Genomic DNA, 22,522 nt, shown 5'->3' with positions numbered 1-22,522 from the left:
ACCTAACCCCCTCTGGGAACACCAGCACAGCTCCCACCCAGCGGGCCCATGCCTCTGTCTCCAGGACACTTCAATCAGCGGTGTGTCCACCACTACAGGGAACCCAGGTTAACCCACCACCCCAACAACAACAGGGACCTGGGGGCAGTGGTAGTGGGCACACAGTCCAGGGGACGGAGGCCCAGGAACACAGGGGAACTGGGAGGGCTGCTGTACGACAGGGGGGGGACAGGCCTAGGGAACCCACTCTCCACGAGGCCCTCTCCTCCATCATGGGAGCATACCACCACTCCCAGGGGACGATGGCTACGGTACTGTCCAGGTTCCAGGAGATCCAGGTACTGCAGGAGGAACAGTTTATGGGGTTCAGGGAAGAACTCCGAAGCATTAGTTCCGCAATGGGGACCATCGTCGTGGCTCTCAACCAGATTGTCACCACATTGCGGGACCATGTGGCACCACAAAGGGCCCCTGTCACTAGCATGGACCAGGAACAGCCTGCCACCTCTGCCGGCGCTAGTGGACAGGAGGCCCCGACACAACAACAGGCCACCAGAACCCCACCCCCTGCAGAAGGAGAACCACCCCACAAGCGGGCCTGAGATCTAAGAAGAAGACAGAGTAGGATGCCAAGACCCCCGCCAGCAAAGGATACCCCCTGATGTCATCCCACTGTCCCACATTGTCACCCTGTCCAACATAAAACTGCCCCTGCTCCATCCTTCCACAGGCATATGGACAATGCACCTGTGAGACTGAAAATCTGGACTCTGCCATGGACATTCCTCCACCATCACCCATCACCGATTTTCAACCATGTCCCTAAATTGAGCACTTCAATAAAATCACTTATTGCACAAGGAGTCTGCCTGTATTTTGAACAAATGTATTAGACATAACCGTGCCAAAATGTCCAGTTACATTGTGATACAACATACCACTGTCACACAGCTGTAGTCCATGTGGAAACAAAGCCGAGGTCACGCAGTGGGGCCCACATCTCTGAAATTGGAAGGGAAAGTCACAACTCAGTCAACATACACTGGGGGGAAACTCAGACAGTAGAGAGGCAGGAGACTGTAAGTAAATGTAAAATGCCGGTGTCGATTCTTACCTGTGTGTTATTGAAAATACTGTTGTATCACTGTGTCCCTGTTGTCTGTGTCGTCCTCGTCATCGTCGTCTTCCTCCTCTTCACTCTCCACAGGCTCCACAGCTGCCACAACACCACCATCTGGACCATCCTCCTGCAGGAAAGGCACCTGGCATCGCAAAGCCAGGTTGTGAAGCATACAGCAGGCCACGATGATCTGGCACACCTTCTTTGGTGAGTACATTAGGGACCCACCTGTCATATGGAGGCACCTGAACCTGGCCTTCAGGAGGCCAAAGGTTCGCTCGATCACCCTCCTAGTTCTCCCATGGGCCTCATTGTACCGTTCCTAGGCCCTTGTCCTGGGATTCCTCACTGGGGTCAGTAGCCAGGACAGGTTGGTGTAACCAGAGTCACCAATTAGCCACACACGGTGTCTCTGAAGTAGTTCCATCACGTAAGGGATGCTTCTATTTCGCATGATGTACGCGTCATGCACTGACCCAGGGAACTTGGCATTTACATGGGAGATGTACTGGTCAGCCAAACAGACCACCTGGACATTCATCGAATGATAACTTTTTCTGTTCCTGTACACCTGTTCACTTTCTCTGGGGGGTACGAAAGCCACATAGGTCCCATCAATGGCACCAATGATGTTGGGAATATGTCCAAGGGCATAGAAATCACCCTTCACTGTAGCCAAATCGTCCACCTCAGGGAAAACAATGTAGCTCCGCATGTATTTCATCAGGGCAGACAACACTCTGGACAACACCTTTGAAAACATAGGCTGAGACATCCCTGATGACATAGCCACTGTTGATTGAAATGACACACTTGCCAAAAAATGGAGTACTGACAGAACCTGCGCTAGAGGGGGAATACCTGTGGGTTGGCGGATGGGTGACATCAGGACTGGCTCCAGCTGGGCACACAGTTCCTGTATAGTGGCTCTGTCAAGCCTGTATGTCAATATGACATGTCTTTCTTCCATTGTCGACAGGTCCACCAGCGGTCTGTACACAGGAACATTCCTCCATCTCCTCGCAAGTCCCAGCAGACGGTGCCTAGGAAGGACAACAGCGAGCACAGAGTCAATCAACCCACAGGTACGTAACCACAGCTTGCACAGTACACGATTCTCTATGCATTGAATGGCTTGTATGAGTGGCGATGCAAGGCCTAGGCATGTGTGACGCAGTAGAAATTAAGCCATGTGGGCCCTTGAAATGGCGGCTGCCTGACCTGTGAAGTGTGACAATGGGATGTGAGGTCAATGCGCTGGCGTGGCACACCGTGGTGGTAGGCGGTCGAAGACCGCGGTGCAAAGCCGCATTGGTTAACATTGAACCATATGGGTTTCAGGAGCCAATGACGATGTGCGCCGGCGGTCGCGGTACGCACCACCGCGGTACGCACCGCCGCGGGCGTGACTGCCATTTTCTATCAGCTTAATCACTCGAGACCTGATCATCCACAGGAGAGGACCTATACTGCAAGTGCTGCTGTGACCTCGGTCTGGAAGAGACAATGGCTGCTGCGACTGGGGAAAGGGACCCTGCCTTCACTTCTGAAGAATTGGAGAAACTCGTGGATGGGGTCCTCCCCCAGTATGCGCTACTCTACGGTCCTCCAGACCAACAGGTAAGTACACTGGGACCATGCTTTATGGCCAATGCCTGGGGTGAGTGGGGTGAATGAACGATGGTGGGGAGGGGAGCGATTGAGGCATGCATCAAACGACAGATGAGAGCATGTGCCACATGGCAAGGGTGGGGATGGGGGGCCACTCACATCGAGCATGCAGACGGTGATGATATTTTATTTTCTCCCCCTGTACATGTCACATAGGTCAGCGCCCATCAGAAGATCGACATTTGGCGTGCCATCGCCAAGGACATCCGGACCCTGGGGGTCCACAACAGACGGGGCACCCACTGCCACAAGAGGTGGGAGGACATCCGCCGCAGGAGCAGGAAGACCGCGGAGGCTCTGCTGGGGATGGCCTCCCAACGTTGGAGGGGTGCCACTCGTCAATTGACCCCCCTGATGTCTCGGATCCTGGCGGTGGCCTACCCCGATTTGGATGGGCGCGTGAGGACATCACAGCAGACACAAGGGGGTGAGTACTAGCACATTCTGCTATCTTAGCGCGCAGTGGAGGTGTCTGGGTGGGGGAGGAGGGCTGTGGGTATCCCTAGGCCAGGGCGATTTCTGTAGGCTAGGCCCCTCTGTAAGGCATGGCCCTGTGCCCCCGCCCCCCACCTCTGTAGGGTGCCAAGTACAGCTATCCATGGCCCTGTGTCACCTATGTGTGCAGTTGTCGTCCATAGGCTTGTAGGCCAGGTCCCAATGATTGAGAAGTGTACCCCAAGTGCACGGCGTAGTGCAGGGGGCTTCTGTGTCTGTCCTCTCCGCCAACTGTGTTGCCAATGCATGCACTCAACATGTCTTTATTCCCCCCCCCCTTTTTTGTTGATCTTCCTGTTCATGTGTGCATTAGCATCATCAGGCGGAGGAGAAGTGGTATTGGAGCACGAGGGAGCTGCATCTCACATGGCCCCGGAGGGCCATGCAACCGACTCGGAGGTCACCAGTGAGACGGAGGGCGAGGGGAGCTCCACAACGGGGACACGTGGAGACATCAGCGACACAGACACGTCCTTGAAAGGGAGCTCCCTTGTGGTGGCGGCAACATCCGTGCCCACAGCAACAACAGGTACAGCCGCCACCCAGCGCACCAGCTCCACCCTCCCAGCAGCCCCTCAGAGTTTGCGCCGTGCCCGCTGGCACAAGAAGGCGGGCATCTCCTTCGCCCCAGGCACCTCAGGCCCTGCCCCAGTTACCCCTGCTGCCCTCAGTGAGGAGGTCATTGACCTCCTCAGGACGCTCATTGTTGGGCAGTCTACCCTTTTGAATGCCATCCAGGGGGTAGAAAGGGAGGTGCACCGGAGCAATGCATACCTGGAGGGCATTCATTCGGGTCAGGCTGCCCATCAGCGATCGTTCAACGCTCTGGCCTCAGCACTGACGGCAGCCATTGTCCCTGTCTCCTGCCTCCCTCCTCCAACTTCCTCCACCCAGTCCCACTCCCCTGTTCCTCTGCCTATCCCAGACACACCTACAGACCAGCCTGCACACACCTCAACACCCAAGGGCAGCTCATCCAGACATAAGCACCGCACATCACACAAGCATTCACACAAGCAACAGCCACATGCAGACATACCAACAGCCACTGCCTCCTCTGTGTCCCCCTCCTCCTTGTCTCCCTCCTCCCTCCCTGTGACGTCTCCACTCACACTTGCATGCACAACATCATCAGCCACTACGTCCATCACCAGCACACCCACAAGAACACTCCGCACACGTGCAGTCACCACCCCCACTGCCATTTACACGTCCCCTGTGTCCTCTCCAAGTGTGTCTGTCACCCCCTCTTCCAAACCACACAAACGCGGGCAGCCACCCACCCAACAGCCATCCACCTCACGACAGCCTCCGTCACAAGCACCTGCACCCAGAGACAGCACACTTGACTCTCCTACAACCACATCCTCTTCCTCCACTCCCATACCCACTGCACCTACCCTTCCCACTGCTCCTAAAAAGTTTTTCCTGTCGAAAATTAACCTCTTTCCATCACCTGACCCACCCCCTCCATCTCATAAGAGTCCAATCAGCACCTCAGCCACCACAACCCCTGGACCTACAAAGACCATAGTCCATGGATATTGGAGTCCACCACCTTCAAGGGCAGCCACATCGGCCAGCAGTAAAGGGACAGCCAGCCCACCCCCTGGGAAAAAAACCCCAAAAAGGCAAGGCACGGCACGAGAGGCCAGAGACGGCAGCCTCAAAAGGCACTACCCTGGCACCGTCAGGAAGTGGGGTGCCACCTGGCACATCTACAAAGGGAGGCAAGGGCCACAGAGATTCACTGAAGGATGGCAAGGGCAGCATGGCCGACAAGTCCGGCAGCAGGCGAGCTGCCCAGGAGGGCCCCACCTGCCCCATTCCGGGTGTGAAGGAGGACACCCACGGGCCCGGGACTCCAGCACAGGAGGGCCCGCAAGCGAGAAGTCGGATGGCGAGTGAACTCCATACATTGGCCGGATATGGTGCCCTGGAGACACATCTCAAGCACCGCTGAACAGGGCCCTTCAAGACAAGCACCGCTGAACAGGGCACCGCCGTCTCAAGAACCGCTGAACAGGGCCCTTCAAGACAAGCACCGCAGAACAGGGCCCTTCAAGACAAGCACCGCTGAACAGGGCACCGCCGTCTCAAGAACCGCTGAACAGGGCCCTTCAAGACAAGCACCGCTGAACAGGGCCCTTCAAGACAAGCACCGCTGAACAGGGCACCGCCGTCTCAAGAACCGCTGAACAGGGCCCTTCAAGACAAGCCACGCTGAACAGGGCACCGCCATCTCAAGAACCGCTGAACAGGGCCCTTCAAGACAAGCACCGCTGAACAGGGCACCGCCGTCTCAAGAACCGCTGAACAGGGCCCTTCAAGACAAGCACCGCTGAACAGGGCCCTTCAAGACAAGCACCGCTGAACAGGGCACCGCCGTCTCAAGCACCGCTGAACAGGGCCCTTCAAGACAAGCACCGCTGAACAGGGCACCACCGTCTCAAGAACCGCTGAACAGGGCCCTTCAAGACAAGCACCGCTGAACAGGGCCCTTCAAGACAAGCACCGCTGAACAGGGCCCTTCAAGACAAGCACCGCTGAACAGGGCCCTTCAAGACAAACACCGCTGAACAGGGCACCGCCGTCTCAAGAACCGCTGAACAGGGCTCTTCAAGACAAGCACCGCTGAACAGGGCCCTTGAAGACAAGCACCGCTGAACAGGGCCTTTCAAGACAAGCACCGCTGAACAGGGCCCTTCAAGACAAGCACCGCTGAACAGGGCCCTTCAAGACAAGAACCGCTGAACAGGGCCCTTCAAGACAAGCACCGCTGAACAGGGCCCTTCAAGACAAGCACCGCTGAACAGGGCCCCTCCGTCTCAAGAACCGCTGAACAGGGCCCTTCAAGACAAGCACCGCTGAACAAGGCACCGCCGTCTCTGCACCGCTCCGCTGGGCCCTTCCTCTCAAGCACCGCTCCGCTGGGCCCTTCATCTCAAGCACCGCTCCGCTGGGCCCTTCATCTCAAGCACCGCTCCGCTGGGCCCTTCATCTCAAGCACCGCTCCGCTGGGCACCGCCATCTCTGCACCGCTCCGCTGGGCCCTTCATCTCAAGCACCGCTCCGCTGGGCCCTTCCTCTCAAGCACCGCTCCGCTGGGCACCGCCGTCTCTGCACCGCTCCGCTGGGCCCTTCCTCTCAAGCACCGCTCCGCTGGGCCCTTCATCTCAAGCACCGCTCCGCTGGGCACCGCCGTCTCTGCACCGCTCCGCTGGGCACCGCCGTCTCTGCAGCGCTCCGCTGGGCCCTTCCTCTCAAGCACCGCTCCGCTGGGCCCTTCATCTCAAGCACCGCTCCGCTGGGCCCTTCATCTCAAGCACCGCTCCGCTGGGCACCGCCGTCTCTGCACCGCTCCGCTGGGCCCTTCATCTCAAGCACCACTTCTCTGGGCACTGCCGTCTCTGCACCGCTCCGCTGGGCCCTTCAAGTCAAGCACCGCTGGCCCATTGGCAGAAGGGGCAGGCCCGGATCTGTGTCGGGCAGGGCTGCACGATGCACTCTGGGCACCATGCCTCCAGTGGAGTCTGCAATCCACTTGAGAGACTGTGGCTTTGTACTCTCCAGGATGGCACCGTGGGCATGCCACCCACTGTAGAGACTTGAGAGACTGTGGCTTTGCACTCCCCAGGATGGCACAGTGGGCATGCCACCCACTGTAGAGACTTGAGAGACTGTGGCTTTGCACTCCCCAGGATGGCACAGTGGGAACCCACCCACTGCAGAGACTTGAGAGACTGTGGCTTTGCACTCCCCAGGATGGCACAGTGGGCATGCCACCCACTGTAGAGACTTGAGAGACTGTGGCTTTGCACTCCCCAGGATGGCACAGTGGGCATGCCACCCACTGTAGAGACTTGAGAGACTGCGGCTTTTCACTCCCCAGGATGGCCCAGTGGGCAACCCACCCACTGTAGAGACTTGAGAGACTGTGGCTTTGCACTCCCCAGGATGGCACAGTGGCCATGGAGGCCCCTCGTGGATCTGGCATCGTGGACTCATGTGGCTGAGGTGCCTCCCCTTCCCTTCCCCCTGAGGTGCCTGTAGTTTTTCTATCTGATGCCCCTGCAGTGTTCTCTCCAATGGATTGGGGTCTCCTGTGTGGGCTTTGCCCATGTATTGAGGCCCATTGGCTCACGTACAATGACTGAAAGCCAATTTGGACTGGACATTTTACATATGTGTATATAGTTATAGGTGTTGGAAATAATTTTTAACTTTGCCTAACAATATATTTAAATTTCATAATGATTTTATTTTGTCTTGGCATTCTTCCGGGGGTTTAGGGGATGTCTCTCTGAGTTGTTGCTCTGCATTGATGTGTAGGTAGTTGTGGGTGAGGGTGGGTGTGTCGCGTATGTGTGTGCCCGTAATCTTTTCTCCTCCCCCCTCCCCTGTGTCGTAGGTGCAGTACTCACCGCTGTCTTCTGCGCCGGCGTTCGTGCTCCTGGTAGAGGAGCAGGTAGACAATGGCTGGTAGGATGTGTAGTTCTGGTTCCATGCTGTCCAGATTCCTCGTGGAGTGTGTAGAGGTGAGCGTTTTTCCGTTCGTAGTCTGTTTCCGCCTTGTTTTTATCAGCGGGGCTCCCGCCCCGGAAAAGGTGGCGGATTGGTGAGTTGTGATAGGGTGGGCGGTACATTGGCTCCCGCCTGTGTGTTGGCGGTGACCGCCACACTGTTTGTTTGTCCCGCCGTGGCGGTCGGAGTGTTAAAGTGGCGGGCTCTGTTGGCGGTTCCCGCCAAGGTCAGAATTCCATTTTTTTGACCGCCTGCCTGTTGGCGGGTTGGCCGCCGCTTTAACACCGACCGCCAGGGTTGGAATGACCCCCATAGTCTCCTGGGGTGAAAATCCAAATTGAAAGTGGCATAAGAGGTCAGGGTGAAGGTACCCGGACCCCAGGGGTGTGACATAGGTGAATTTTGGGTGCAAATTATGGGTTTAAAATGATTTTGTGTCACCATGCATGATATTCATGAAAATTCATGAATTTTCGTGAACTATTTGCAAATATGGAAAAATTTCAAAGAAAACCCACAGACTCAATCATAGATGAATTCATTCACTCGTACATGCACTCAGAGACTCATGTATCCACTCATACACCCACTCAGACTCTCATGCACCCCCTTACACCCACTCAGACTCACACACCCACTTTCAGACCTGCTCAAACACTCACGCACCCACTCACAGATCCACTGATCCAGAGACAGGCCCTGTGGTCCACCTGTGCTGCCCACAGCCAAAGGACGTCAGTGGCGTGGGGGTTGGGTGGTCATAAGGTCTTGGGAGAGCTCTAACTATACCTTCTGAATTTCTGTAGTTTTGCACGAGTAAATTCAGAACCTAACTATAGCGTCCCTGTCACCTTTGTTTTTTTCCAGTGACTATATATATATATATATACATATATATATATATATATATATGTATATATATATATATATATATATAAAAACCCACTAGTGGTCGCCAGTAGAGCTAGGACCTATATTCCATAGGAATGGCGTTTTTTGTTTTGTTGATAATTTTAGCGCCGTTTGACGAATTGTCACAAGATTTTCAAAATTAGTACGACAGTCAGTACAGCTGCCAACTTGAAAGTTTTGGGGTGATTTGTCAAGCAACAATTTTCCCCCTTGCAATTTCCCATAGGGATTTTGAACATGACTACAGCCCGACCACTGGACGGATTTACACCAAATTTGGTAGAAAGGCAGCTCTTGGTCCAGAAAGTGCCCTTTTTGTTATTTAGTGGAAACCAATTCAATAGTTTTTTAGATATTTATAGAAAACCAATTTTGTACAGCTAGAGGCACGAACGTTTCGTGAATCCTCCTGATCTCGTGCAGAGATTTGATTGGCTGCCAACACTTCAACTTGGAAGTGTTGGCAGCCATATTCGGACTTGGACTCAGTCGAGTCCCAAACAAAAGTATTTTTGTTTTTAAAAAGGCACATGGGAGGAATACCCTGGCCCCCTATCCTTGTTACTGGGACTCTGCCAGGATAGAAAGGTTTTTAAAAAGTTTTTGCAGCAAAATTGCGGTGGCTTCACAAATTTGTGACAAGAAAAAGATAAACATGGCCTGGGATTGGGTGCTTACAGCGGTAGGGCCTTGGCCTGTGGCCAGGCCTTGTAGCCAACACCCCGGTGGTGCGGGGTTGGGTGCTTATAGCTGATTGGTCTGCAAGGCCTGGCCTGTGGCCAGGCCCTGTGGCTAACCCCTGCCAACCATGGCAAAGGCTATGCCTGTCTGAGGGTTGGATGCTTACATGGGTAGGCCGCAGGGCCTGGACTGTGGTCGGGCTTGGGGCCAACCCCTGCCATACGTGGCATGGGGTTGGGTGCTCATAGGTGGTTGGTCGCAGGGCCTGGCCTGTGTCCAGGCCCATGGGCCAACTCCCATCACACACGGACAAAGGCCATATGCGGCAGTGGTTGGATTAACTTAAGGTAAATAAAATGACTCAACGTTAAAGAAACATAGAAAATTACTGAAAAAAACCCAAAAATTACAGAGACATTATAGGTAGGAAATAGAATGCAAAAAATAGAAATTCACTTAAAAAAACAAAGGCTACACGGATATTCCAGACGTACAGAAACATAGAAATTCATCAGTTATAGTTGGATTTATTTCAAGTAACTAAAACTCATGCCCTAATGTAATTTTAACTCTTGCCCTCGTCATGCACTGCTAATTACCTCATATATTACAACAGTCATGACATCTTCTATGGCATCATTAAAACGATCGCTGCAACATTTGGAATAAATTATTGATTAATCAAGCATTCAATAGCATTTGTATAATGCAGCACTGTCACTTTGCTGCTGTCAGTCAGTCTGGCAGGGTGCTGTTTGGAGGCTGAAAATAAATATTTTTTTACTTGCCTATATCTTTGGCACTGGTTGACTAATCTTCACAGAAGTTTCCCCAAAAAATGTGATGGTCACGTCAACTGGTGTCTGGAAATGTTTTGGGGTGATCATTCAAGTGGGGGCAGAGAAAAAGGGAGGTAAAAAAAGGTGTGTTTTCCATGTTAATTTCCATGATGAGGTCTACAGCCCGAACCGCTGGATGGAATTACACCACATTTTGCAGACAGGTAGGTCTTGGTCCAAAAAGTGCTCTTAGTTTCTTATTTGATGTGAATCTGTTCAGTAGTTTTTTTATTATTAAGTGAAAACCAAATTTGTATATTTAGGAACATGGATCCGTCGCAACTCCTGCACAGAGCATCACAAACCCTTGTGGCGGAAGCAGTACTGTGATTTACTGGCCGCAACCTGTGCAGAAAGTTGCAGCCACCATCTTATGATCCGGTGCACAGTCTCAGGGATGAAAATAGGGGCTGAAAACAATTTAAGGAGTCAGGGTATAGGTACTCCAACACCATGGGAACATTTAATGGTTGTCTGAGGGCCCTGATAATAGTTTAAACAAATTGAAAAGCCTTTTTTCCCATGTGCATGGAGTCACAACTCTGTCAATGGCGCTCAGCATGGCCCCCCTGTAACAACATGACGTAGTTGCGAACCTTGCTGAAAAATATATATTCATGCACCCACTCACAGACCCACTCACAAACTCTTTAATATACCCACCAAGAGACAATTGCACTCACAGACCCCTCACACACTCATTCACCCACTCACACACCAACTCATACACTCTTGCACACAGTTACAGACCCATTCAGACCCTCAGGACCCACTCACAAACTCATGCACCCAGTCACAGAACTACTAGAACACTCATGCACTCCCTCACAGACCCACTCAGAGACCTACTTACAGACTCATGCACACATTTGATACCCAGTCAAACACTCCTCAACCCCCTGGTTGGATTAACGTGTAGTAATGAAAATAGATCCAAGCAAGGGCTCCCATTACCCTTGATTTGTTTTGTTCCTGTCGCCAGCACTAGGCCCAGCCACAAAAGTGGGACAATCTTTTTTATCCGCACAGGTGCTGAAATGCTGGGTAGTATGAATTTTGTGGATTCCTGCAGATTCCGGAAGCTTCCAACACAGAAATGTAAGTAAATTGTGATTATAGGGATAGTTTGAGGTTTGCAGGGCATTGTGGGTAAAAAAGCCCTCATAACATCCATGCAAATCACCCAACCTGGATTCCCCTAGGTGTCTAATTTTAAAAATGTGCAGGTTTGCTAGGCCTTCCTAGGTGCCAGCTGAGCTAGGGCCCAAAATCCACAACTACCCATTTTGCAAAAAAGTGGTCCCGTTTGAGTGGAAAAATGTGAAGTATACATGTTGCATTTTGGGCCGTTTCCTGTCACGGACACGAGACCTACTCACACAAGTGAGATACCATTTTTATCAGAAGACTCAGGGTAATGCTGGACGAAAGGAGGTTTGTGGTTTCCTGTAGATTCCAGAACTTTCCATCACAGAAATGTGAGGAAAATGTGTTTTTAGTCAAAGTTTGAGGTTTGCAAGGGATTCTGGGTAAATAACCTGGTGAGAACCACACAAGCCACCCCATCCTGGATCTCTGTGGGTGTTTCATTTTGAAAAATGTACAGGATTGCTATGTTCCCCTATGTGCCGGCTTAGCTAGGGCACAAAATACGCAGCTATGCACATGGCAAAGAAAGGGTCAGTTTTTAATTAAGAAGTTTGATGTGTCCATGTTGTGTTTTGGGGGCTTTCCTGTTGTGGGTACTAGCCTTAACCACACAAGTGTGGTACCAGTGATACTTAGGGGAGCACAGAATAGTAGACCAAGTGTTATAACCAATTGTATTTCTTTACATTTGTGCCTTCCAAATGTAAGACAGAGAATAAAAAGAGACATTTTAAGAATTTCCCTCTAATTCACAAGCTAATATATGAATGCTCTGCACAATAAAACACTATTGCAAGGTACATCTCAGTTATTGGCACTGGGTATGTTGAGTCCTTGGAAAATCCACAAACCTATACATCCTCGCAACCAGAAGTGTCAATCAGATGTAATGGTATATTTCTTTTGTAAATCTGCCCTCAAGATGAGAAGTTACAAATGAAAATGTTGCTAAAAATGACAATTTTTTTCAAATCATTTTTAATCATTTTTTATTTCAACACGCTGCTTTAGAGTTTGGCAGAGGGGTTACTCTGTCCCAAATGTGATGGATAACTTGTTTTCCATATTACGATTTCCGTAGGCTCTAATGGAATGGTAATACGTCGATGGGATGTCTGTCATGTTTGTGACAGAGTAGCCCCCTCTGCCAAACTCTAGACCGGGCACTTAAGGGGTGATTCTAACTTTGGCGGGCGGCGGAGGCCGCCTGCCAAAGTCTCGCCAGCAGAATACCGCTACGCGGTCAGAAGACCGCCGTCGTAATTCTGAGTTTCCCGCTGGGCTGGCGGGCGACCGCCAGAAGGCCGCCCGCCAGCCTAGCGGGAAACCCCTTCCCACGAGGATGCCGGCTCCGAATGGAGCCGGCGGAGTGGGAAGGGTGCGACGGGTGCAGTTGCACCCGTCGCGATTTTCAGTGTCTGCTATGCAAACACTGAAAATCTTAGTGGGGCCCTGTTAGGGGGCCCCTGCAGTGCCCATGCCATTGGCATGGGCACTGCAGGGGCCCCCAGGGGCCCCACGACACCCGTTACCGTCAGCCAGGTTCTGGCGGTCAAAACCGCCAGAACCAGGCTGGCGGTAAGGGGGTCGGAATCCCCAGGCTGCGCCGCCATGGAGGATTCCTCAGGGCAGCGGGAAACCGGCGGGACACCGCCGGTTTTCCGTTTCTGACTGCGGCTGTACCGCCGCGGTCAGAATGCCCTGGGATGCACCGCCAGCCTGTTGGCGGTGCATCCGCAGTCGTTGGCCCTGGCGGTAGTCTACCGCCAGGGTCAGAATGACCCCCTTAGTTTCTTTGGAAAGAGGTGCACAAATGACCCTTTGCTGAATTCAGACTTTTGTCTAGTTTTCAGAAGTGTATAGGTTTCTGGGCTCCACCATGGGTTTCACACCTGTGTTTTTCCACAAACTGGGAGGTGGTTGAGATCGAAAAATAGAAAAAATTGGGTATCTACCAGTAAAATGCCAACACTGGGTTCAAACATTTGGTATTCTGAACCAAGTCTCATGTTTCTGAAAGCTGGGAAGATGATGATTTTAGCACTGCAAACCATGCATTGATGCCATTTGTAGGGAAAATCCAGACACTTTCTTCTGCAGCATTTTTTTCCCATCTTTCTTGGCTCTCTCGAGGGGAATTCACAAAACCTGGACTTCAAGACTCCTCAGGTGTTGAAAAATAAGACAAAAATTTGGTAGGGATAGACTATGTGGACAGATCATTATGAAGGCCTAAGCGCAAACTACCCCAAATAGAAACAAGCTTTTGCAATGCAACGGGTCGCGCATTTGCTCGAGTTAGCGCTATTAGCATTGTCCTAACTGGACTTTTCTTGCCACACAAATTGCGAGAAAAAAAAAAAAATTACAAGAAAAAAAACACAGCGTGATCGCGCTATGTAAAATGCAGTGCAATTGCGCTGAAATTGAAAACGGAATAAACGAGTGCAATTGTGCTGTGTAAACCCCAGCGCAATTGCGCTGTGTGGAAAATAAAAGTAGCCCTGAAACCATGCTGAAAACATGGAGACTCGACTGGTTTCAGTAGTTTACCGGTGCTGTGTAAACGGGCTAAACACTGGAAGAGGAATGACATATGCATACCTTTCACAAATGAAGGCAAGCGGATTTTAAATGGCAGGCCCACGAACCAATGAAAGTGACTGACGTGACAAGGGCGTGGTTAGAAGCCCAAAGAGAGATTACAGCATGGGACTGAGCGCTTTGCGCTCACCCTTAAAAATGGCTTAGCACTGGTGTGTAAAAGGCTTATCAACAAAAGGGTTAAGGTCATGTTTTACAATAATTACAAACTTGCCATTCTGTCTATACAGCAAGTATAACACAAGGTTGTTCCAGCTCTGGAATCCGCCAGAAGGTCTAAAGACAGGCCATCTACTTTCTCCACAGCTCTGACATCTTTTACTGACTTCGTTTTGCTTCTTAATCTCACACACATAGACATAACCTTAATATTGATACTCTCCATCAACATATCAGTGCCTTTTCCACTTCACGCGCATCACTCTTTTACCACATTTCTGCACGTGCTGGCAAAATAACGTATTAGTTCACACTTGATGCATGTTTTGTTGATGGCAGAACAGAGTTAAAAATGTGTGATGCGTTGTACATCCACATCTATAGCACGTGTTGCTAACAGCTACCTTAAAATTCTCCACTTGTAGAAAGATTTTAAACATATTCTCTACTTGCTTACTTGCTACTTACGAGCTACCGATCTATTGTCTCAGCGATAAATCTCCTTAGCCTTGCCTTATGATGTGAAGATTGCATACTATAATAACTGCTTCCTGTAGTGGCAGCGGTCTTGCTTCGATTTTCTTGTAAAAACACTTTTTAATGAATTGGTTTGTGATGGGACACTCTGCTAATTGACCAAACTCAGTCTGGGTCGCTAAGCTTTTCAGTGCGGCTATGCATAGTGGCAAGTTTTCAGATTTGTTGTGTGACATTTGCATGCTTCCAGTGCAGTGCTTAATTCGTGCCTGTGGTTACTGGTGCGGGGCACCAGCACATATTTTTGAGGGCTAGCACTTATTTTTCTGCCTCAAGCATTCACTGCAAGCAAAAGACAAAAATACACATTTGGGAAAGACGGATGAAGAGGAAACGAAAAAGTGTCACAAAGGAAGAAAGCCTAAAGCTAAAAGAGTGAGCTGAATGGGCAGGAAGTGGCTGTAAATGGATTAAAGAGGCCCAAGGTGACTTCAGGATTACGCTACCTCAGTATTCCTTGCTCAAGCATTTAATTGCTGCAGCGTGTGCTTCAGAGGACAGCTTTGGGCACTGTTTATTGTATGTTCAGGTGACATTCTAACAGCATCAGCTCCTCCGCTAAGACCCCATTGTTTTATGCAGTGGACAAAGGGAAAAAATAAAATGGCAATAACTTAATTTTATTAACATTTTATTTTTCTTCGGGGAGCCAGGCTTGGGCGGGCGAGGCTGGAGCGGGAGGAGGGCTGGAGGTAAAGTGGTTAGTGCACATAAGTGCCTATGACACTTTGGCTGGCCTTGTCCGGCTGGTCAAACAGTCATGTGCACTTTGCATTACTCCACCTGGCCCTACTCCTTATCTGAGCGCCGAAGCAGGGAGCTCAGACCAATCACGATGCTGCTGACATGTTGTTGACAGCAGTGCCATGATTGGAGGGGAGTCTTGCAGCCTTGTGCCTTTGGGATTCCGAGGAGGATGGAAAGAGAGAAGAAACCATCTCTCCTAACATAGAAGCAAGTTTTTTTTATTTAATTTTTTTTTAATACCACCATGTCTCGCCACCCCTGTTGAAAAGTGACTACCACTGCATTTTAGTGCCTAATGATTGACACTTCGAGTGCCATTTTTTCAGGCGGCACTCGAAGTGTCAATCATTAGGCAGCTAACCTGCGCTTTTTAAAGTGACGTCTGTGCCACACCTTTCCCTGCCCCCTTGAACACAGATGGAGGGCACCAGTTGTATAGAGGTCATCTATTGGGGCGGTGGCAAATCTACCTGGGGCCGCAGCTGTTGAGAGTGGGAGGGGGTTTGACACACGGAAGTATGCAAAAAGTGATGAATGGGATGGTTAAATTATACTCAGCCACTGAAAATTATGTACTTGAGCCACATAGAATGAATGGAATGCATCACTGCAGAAGTGTGTCGCCTGAGAGTGATAGGTACGCTCAGTCTTGGGTCCCGTGCACATTGTGTTACTGGAATCAAACTGTACCTGGCTGATGAGCCTAACTAAGGCATAACCGGTCCTGTGGTGCTTGTGGTCCAGTTCAGGGAAGGCTTGTACTGGCTCTTTGGACTGAACTGTTACCATTGGAGCAGAGTGAAAATTGATTTGCATGTGGCTGGGTCTCTACTGAGGTGGCATGGTGTGAAAAGTAACGCTGGACTGGGATGCAGCCTGATTACTTACCAGGAGCTGAGGTTTATTCAAGCATGCCATCCATAACATTTTTGTATACTTTAGTGTGTCACTCCAAGAGTGACGGATATGCACAGAATTGGGTCCCATGCACACTGTGTCACTAGAACGAAGCATTACCTGGCTGAGGAGCCATAACTAGGGTGAAACTAGTCTTGGGTTGCATGTGTTCTGGTTCAGAGAGGACATAGACTGGTAGTTCAGGGTGGGCTGTTCACAGTAGAGCAGGGTGGAGACTGATTTGCATACGGCGGGGTCCAAACTGTGGTGGCATGGTGTGCAAAATAATGATGGACTAATATGTGGCCCAAGTAATTAATGGTGGCAGAGATTAATCCAAGCATTCCATCCATTAATTTTTGTATTCTTTAGTGAGGTTGAAAGGGGTTGCCATTTTTGGCTAAGGTACTAGAGGCGTATGTGGAAAAAATCTCTTCACCCTCCTAGAAGAAACCGAATTCCAGTACTCATGCCAGGCAGATTTCCACCCAGCTCACTCCATTGAAACAGTCATTCTCTCAGTGATAGACGACCTGCGGAAAGAATGAAACAAGGAGGCCACCCTGGCTCTGGTCATACTCGATTTGTCTACAGCCTTCAACAAGTTAGACCACAACCTCTTAATTTTGAGGCCGCAGGACTCTGAGGTTCAGCATTGGATTGGATCATTTCCTTTGTATATAATTGCACTCAGGCGGTCCACCTAACCCCTTATAACTCCCCTGAGGTTCAGCTGGACTGCGGAATCCCTCAGGGCTCATCTCTTTCCCTTCACCTTTTTAATCTTTAGAGACTCCCACTAATCCACTTTTTCAAAGAAAGGAAGTGCATGATTTACAACTAAGCGGATGACATGCAGTTACTGTGTAGAATTGATAACTCCCAAGAATCTAAGGAATTTTTCCAAACTACCATGCTATTCAATCGCAACCTGATGAACACTAGTCACCTTAAACTGAATTTGGATAAAACCAAAATTGTCATCACTAAAAGTAAGGTTGATCGCTGGTCAGCATCATTTTGTCCCTCTGAGATGGGAATCACCCCAATCCCTAGAAAATCAGTAAAGAGCCTCGGAGTGATTATTGATGGTGATTTATCCATGAAGCCTCAAATTGGAGCAGTAATCTCTGCATCTTTTTAGAAACTGCAGTTAACCTCAGAGGCCCTCATTCAAGCTGTCATCACACTCGCTATCTCAAGGATAGATTATGCTAATTCCTCATGCTCTGGCAACCCTAAATGTCTCTTCAACAGACTACAAAACTGTCCAGAATCAGGAAGCCCGACTCCTATATAAACATCCCAATCATAACCACATTACCCCCGATGAAAAAACTCCATTGGATAATGGTTGCTCCAAAAACTATATTCAAAGCAGGCTGCATCATCTTCAAAACAATTTACGACAAAAGTCCGGCTTATATTTCCTCTCACATTCTGAAGTACACCCCCAACCACACATGGTGTTCCACATACCTTAATTACCCATCGGTACCCACATTTAAAAAGAAGAGGACTGGGGAAGCCAGATTCTCTGTCATTGCATCTAATATCTGGAATTCTTCCCCTGGAAATCAGATTTTTCACTTGCTATCATAAATCTAGGAAACTGCTGCTGAAAACCTGGTTATTCCTACCAGCATTTAATTAATCTCTTGGCTAGAGCCTTCTCTCTGTTCTGCCCCCATCTCAGCGCCATGAATCCAACTGGTGAATGTGCACTCTACAAATAATACTAGCATACCATATCATAACAAAAGTAGCAAAATAGAGGTTCTGGGTAGAAAAGGTACCACAATCTACTGGCTGAGTTCACCTCAGCGGCGGATTAGCCGCTGGGATGAGTACCTCTTTGGGTTTGGCACCCATATACCTAACGCCCTTACATCTAGAATTTAAGAGGCTTCCCTGGCACCAGAACCTCAGATTTGTAACAACTTGTGAAGATAGGATGAGGCAAGACCCGCACTGACAACAACAGGATCCTGCACTAATACAAATGTGATACCTTGACCCTGAGGCAACATTCCTGGAATTGCTAGACTGTAGCTCGTCCTGGACCAGACTGCTTCCACCAGCAAGTGAGAACCCTTTGTAAGCCAAAGGCAAGACCAGACTCCCTTGGGCTAGTGGGGCTGGTCCTCTGTTGTGGGTACGTTAGCACATCCAGGAGCTTGATTACAGTAAGATGTTGTTGCTTTCAACATTCAGACTGATTTGAGTATATTCATTACATCCTTGAATATCAAGTTTGCAATAACCAATGCTTGTTAAAAGTCTCATTTATTGTAAACAATGCTTGTTGATTATGCACATTGTGTCCCACCTTCTAAACTTGTGCCAACTGTAACAGCCAAAACCTGTGCTCTTTTTGAACATATGCCACAATCGGGAGAATAATTTCTCCTTTCCTTAACAAGCAACCAGCTGCCTTTCCACCTGCTCCAAATGTAACTGCCAAAACATGTGCTCTACATAATGTGATCTGTATTGAACATGTGCCACAATCAGGAGGATAATTGCTCATTTCCTTAACAACCAATCAGCTGCCAAAAGGCACATGTGCACATTTGTTTTTTTTAAGGATGCTTGTGAGTCTCAGGCCTTGCTTGGCTTCGTACCTATTGCTCTGCTCACCTGCTTCCAGTCAAGTTTCTTGTCTTCCAGCCTTCTCCCATTCGAGTTCCAGTGCAAAGTCAAGTTCCTTGTTCTCCAGCCTGCCTCCAGTCGAGTTCCAGTGTTCCTCGTTCTCCGACCAGCTTCCAGTCGAGTTCCAGCATTTCTTGTCCTCCGGAGGGCCTCCAGTCGAGTTCAGGCAATACCCACCCCGGTCGGCTTACTGCAGAGTCTGGGCTCTCCTCTTCTGTCTTCTGCCAACAATCCTGTATTTCCTGTAAAAGAGAGAAAATAAGAAAGGTGAAAAAATCCAGTTTGGGTTCTTCTGAAATTTCCAAGCAAGTATCTTCATTTCAAGGTAAAGAAAGATTAATTGATTAAACGAAACAAAACAGAGCTTTGTTTTTAAATAATTTATGACAATTGGAACTAGCGTGATTTATTGTTTGGTTGGGAATCCAAGATACCGTAAAACAGACATTAAGATTAAGGAAATACGTATTTCCTGTAAGAAGTGCTGACCTGAGAATTAGGAGATTGGATATAGGGTATGTTTAACAAAACTATTACTGGCAGGCGATTACGCCAAAACACAAAGAAGCCTTCTAGTCAAGTTGATTGTTTTTGAGTTTGAACATTGCTTCAGAGACTCTGAAAGTATTATAAAAAGAGGAAAAGACTTGTTCAACCTTATAGAAACATATGCACAATGTGTCAACAATAACTGACATAATGCAATATATAATTTCACAATAGTTTATGCAGGTTCCATGTATTAATGAAGTAATTATTTTGCAGCCCAGAATCCTAAAAACCAAGATCTCATTATTTTGAGAAATCAGAAGTCCTGATGCCCAACACAACATGCAGTCCAGGGTCCAGCAGTCCGATTCTGCAGTCCACAAAGTAGAAGCTGGTACTTTCTCTTTCCAAATCCCCCTTCCCCTTGAGGACTTGCGAGAGGGCAATGTACTTTTCATTGCAGTCATGTTAGGCCTCACTGGGATTAGGGAATTGTAATCGCCTGATCGGAATGCCTGGAATTCAGGTGAGTGGCTCACACAGGACATCCTCTGTCCACTGCAGGTAAAAACCACCTACTAGAAACAAAAAAGCACTATCCGTCAGGCCCTCAGTGCGATCATCCACCGGCAGGTAGTCTAGTGCATTGTGGGAAGTGTAGTGCAGCTCCCTGCTAAGTTACAGCCGGCTACCGTTTTCCACTGGACCTCCGGGAGGGGAGATAGCTTCTCCTACCACTGTTAAGACTTTTTGTTGGCCAGTCCAGTCATCACCATCTTTACTCAATGCTGCAACTCGAGGGCACATTGCAACACCTTCTTCCAGCATCACCTGTGGATCAGCTGTTTTGTTTTTGCATCTGCTTCTTCACCCACACTGTCTCAGTGGTAAACCAAGTAACCACAGCTCTTTTTCCGCACCTAGGATAGCCTAGCACACCGCTGCCCCCGAGACACCCAAGCTAGGTGGAGTTATTTTGTCTGGTAAAACCACACAAGCTTACTCCCCATTGGGCTCCCATAAACTCGACCTGCAATTGACTGATTGACACAAGCACCATTTTTCAGCCCCATCTACTCCTGCATTCAGCACCAAGGACAGCCAGGACACCTCTGCATGTAGGCCCAATGAGCCAGGTAAAATTGGTCTGACTGTCCCAGTTTGGGTTCTGGGACCTGCACAACCTTCACCATCAGTGGGTTCCTCTGAGCTCACTCGGCAAGTGACCGAGTGTCAGTGATTTTTCCCATTGACCACAACGGTAAGGTTTGACAGTCTCAATTTTTATAAGAATCTGCTTTATTTTTTTTATAAATTGGTGTTGGATTTATTTTGAGCCATGACAATAACTTATTGTCCATGTTGGTACTCTGTAATGCTTAACACATGTTCCTCTAGTAAAGCCTGACTGCTTTTTGCCACACTACCAGGACTGAACTAAGGATTTATTATTGTGAATCCAAAGGACCACCTTTGGGGAATTGAGAGAGTATGACAAAGTGAAGCCTAATAAGCCTCAATGCATAGTTCTCCACCTTCCTACAGCACAGTCCCTGACCTACACTTGAGGGCACCACACGTTCCTGATTTGTATTTGTATAATACCACACAGCCCATGTGAGGCCATGTGGTATAATTGCTGGAGCTGTGGCACCAAAGTAAGCTACAACAGTTATTCTGTTGTCGCCAGTTGCCTGATTGTGAATATTATTAGACCACAGTGCATTTTAGACAGCATGCATAGGCAGCACGGAGCCGTACATTCACAGTCAGCATCCTTGTTGCCTAAATAAATGCAGATCCGTGTTCTTGGCAACTTACACAGGGTGGTCGGCCAGGGCACTATAAATGTGTGAATAATGCATCTTAGTGCAGTGATGTTTACACCACACTGCAATGTGGTAGTCTAACCCCTGAACTGTGGTAATTGGCAGGGCTGAATCCATAGATTTCCCTATTAACTGTTCCGTGGAGAAAAAATCTAGTCCCCCCACCTGTGAGGTACAGGGCTAGATCAAGGGCTCCACTTTTGTAATAAATTACCTCATCCCTATAACTGTCAGTTGCAGCTAGCAACATGAGGCTCATTACATGCATATCTACAATACCCGGGGACCCTGTTTGTTTGATGAGTGAGATCTGTAAACATGGGACTACTCTTCCCAAGTTGCTTGTGGGCATGTAATTTCTTGGCCGTAAAGCAGTCTCCAATCATAAATGCTTAGTGGAGAGTAAAGGTCATCAAACCTCCAATCACTAGTTGGAGGAAGTGCAAGGTCAATGGTTCATCAATCCTAAGTACTACACCAAAGTCATTCCTTGTAGATCTGTGCCCTGCAAGACAGTTTTGTTTTTCAAATGATGGTACGTGGGTGTTGTGATTCCATGTGCTGGCCAGTTTTTGAACCTAGTCTGCGCAAGCAGCCTACCCGCACTTCACAATGTTGGGCTGTGTGTAGCATGGATTTGCCAGAGTGCCTGGAGTTTGATCAGGCCCTGAACCCAGCCTTCCCTATGCTGCCAACCCACCACAGGCAGGCAATTGTCACTGTGACCAACCACTTAGGGGCCAAGTAGAAGCTAGCTTTTTTTGTTTTTGTTTAGGATTCATGGACCCTGATTTAGGTTTGCAAACTCACACAGGGCAGGGTCAAGGGCCCATGTTAGACCACCTGAAGGTCTTCATACCCAGTACCTTGTCAGCATACACAGCGTAAGGTCCAAGAGTGGTCCATAGGTACAAACCTAATGTTAGCAGCCCTGACAGCACTATTCACAGTCCTTTTAGGCCAAATGGGGACCAGCAAACCCTGACTCAGAATTTCACAACCCCACAGAATTTAGTTTTTCAACAAAGGAGGGGGGATCTAGGCCTCCACCCCACCTGAGTCAGTTGATGCTCCATCTGCCCCCTTACGGCTCCTTGATGTCCACTTCTCAAGATCTGGGGACCAAGCCACTGCATCCCTGAGTGGCAGCCACAACATTTATATTAAAGTTATGACCAGTAACCCCTAGACACCAGGGATATATATATTTTTTAAGT

The sequence above is a fragment of the Pleurodeles waltl genome, chromosome 8 (genome assembly GCF_031143425.1).
Source record: "Pleurodeles waltl isolate 20211129_DDA chromosome 8, aPleWal1.hap1.20221129, whole genome shotgun sequence".
NCBI classification, from domain to species: Eukaryota; Metazoa; Chordata; class Amphibia; order Caudata; family Salamandridae; genus Pleurodeles; species Pleurodeles waltl.
This window is presented reverse-complemented; position numbering follows the sequence as displayed.